Consider the following 2,371-nt stretch of genomic DNA (forward strand, 5'->3'; position numbering starts at 1 on the left):
CACAAGCATACTTCCTCTTTGATTATTCCTCTATTTTTTTTTCTCTCTTGTGCCTGCTGTTTCTTTCTTCACGTCTTTATTTCATTAGTTCCACACTCTTCTACAAGTCATTTGCTCTGTGAGTTTGCTTTACTTCCTCAGCCAAGACAGGCTAGCGTCTGCAACTAGTCATTGCAAGCGATCTGGGCAAAGCCTTCAGAAATGTCAGAAACCCAGTTACTGACAACAAATTTGCAATCAAGTTAGAAATTCATAATTAAAATAAAAATCTACCTTGTACAAAATCTAGAACACACACACACACACACACACACACACACACACACACACACACAGGTTCTTGGCTCTCACCCCAGATTTGGATTTTTTTTTTTTAAAAATACAATCTCACAGCATTCATTGTTACCTGAGAATAACATAAGGGCCACTTAAACAATATGAATAAATGTTTCAGACTGTGCTCCCAGGAGAAGACATGGTTAAAAGCACTGTACTTTTTCAACTTCTTGAGTGCTTTACCATTTCTAGTTGGAAACACTTTGGAGCAGAGTAATATTATCTCCTTTTACCATGATCTGACCTAGTTGTTTCCTTGACTTTGTTTTAGAATGAATCTTCTCTGTACCATATACTACAAGATTTATGTACTCATCAAAACCAATAATACAACCCTCTACCCACATATTCACTTGCTCATATAGCCACACCTGAATCTGAGATCTATTTTGCAAGTTATCTGAAGATGAGGTTGATGGGCTGCACCATCATTTTCTACACCTTCTGGTCCTGGCTGTGGTACAACATGGTGGAAGTCACAAAGACCACATAGGTATGAAGGCTACCTTAGAAAGAGACTTCCAGATTTGGATTTTTAAAGCTTCATTTTATTTTTTTATGCACGCAGGTGTGTGTGTGTGTGTGTGTGTGTGTGTGTGTGTGTGTGTGTGTGTGTGTGTTGCAGTGCCTATGGATGTCAGGAGAAGGAGACAGATCCCATGAAATTGTAGTTACAGTTTATTGTGAGACCTCTGATAAGGATGCTGGGAATTGAAATCAGGTCCTCCAAAAGAGCACCAAGTGCACTTAAGGAATGAGCCATCTTTTCAGCTGACTACTTCCTTTTGTGTTTAGTCAGGCAGCCAGTGTTGAGAAAGACCGATCTACGTAGAATAACTATCAACACACTTGAGGTAGGTTCAGAAGCAGGGAGAAGCTAAGGTTGTGAATGACAGCCTAAGAGGGAAGAATTGTACATGCAGAGGTGAATGGTTGGGTGCCAGATCAAACCCTGCAAAAGATTAAGAGTACAGAGGTTTTCAAAAGTTTGAACCTTCTAGAGGTGAGATGATGCTGAGGCCAGAATCTAGAGCTCATGATTAGCCTCCTGAGACCTTGAGCAGGTATCTCATCCCATGAGGTTTCTGCTGTCTGGTCCAAATTTCTACCACTTTTCTAGAGGTATTTATTGTTCATACTTGCTTCTCATTAACATCATTGTTCAATTGCCTAAACTGCTTCAAGAATTCAGACATAGCAAAATGAACTCTTGGACAAACAGAGTGATGAGATAATAATACCTTGTCCAGGGGTGCTTTTAGCCTTTGTTTAAACAATTAAGAGGGATCAATATAAAAATTGCCATTAAAATGTCATGTTCTTGTCCCAAGAAATGTGATATGGCTTTATAATATTTGTATAACTACTAGTCCTTAAATGAAACCCTATATGAACCAAGAAGGGAAACAGCAAAGGGTAAGTATTTTGCCCAGTTGACTGTTTAGATTTTAGCTTCATAGATTTGTTATGACACATCAAGATATTTAGGGAGTTTTCTTTTCTTTTCTGTTACTTTTCAAAAAATATTAAAGGAAAGAATCAAAATGAGAATTTGATAATGTTTTAATAATGAGCACAGATTTTTATTTTGGGTTAAAATAGTTCTAGAAAAATGTCACCAGCTCATTAGGTTGATTGTATGTGCTCATTTGAACTATTTGTATTTGAATGAATATGTAGTGTTTCTGTTTCCTGATTGTCTCTAATTATGAAGGTTTTCAAGGATATGTACCTAGCTATATTCAGTTTTTATATTTTTCAAAGGGTAATTGGCTATTATCTTATATATTTGATATTGCATAATTTATTTTTATGCAACCAATTGAATACTAAATTCTGTTTTCTTTTTGAAGCTTTATTTTCTGATAATCACGTAACATTATATTATATTTCAAGTTATTAGTCATTCAAAAATAAACTTTGAATACTCTTAGGATTATTTCATCTTGGTCCAAAAATTTAAATTGTTATTTTCATAATTTGTTTTAAAGCATATTCAAAAAAATTAGCTCTGCAAAATTTGAAGTTTGCTTAT

At 35.4% G+C, this 2,371-nt stretch overlaps 1 pseudogene; it reads right to left on the reverse strand.

Annotated features, from left to right (window-relative positions):
• Positions 1 to 524: 524 nt before the first annotated feature.
• Positions 525 to 804, reverse strand: LOC131905608 (small nuclear ribonucleoprotein E-like; annotated as a pseudogene).
• Positions 805 to 2,371: the final 1,567 nt, after the last annotated feature.

This window comes from Peromyscus eremicus, chromosome 3, assembly GCF_949786415.1.
Source record: "Peromyscus eremicus chromosome 3, PerEre_H2_v1, whole genome shotgun sequence".
Lineage (NCBI taxonomy): Eukaryota > Metazoa > Chordata > Mammalia > Rodentia > Cricetidae > Peromyscus > Peromyscus eremicus.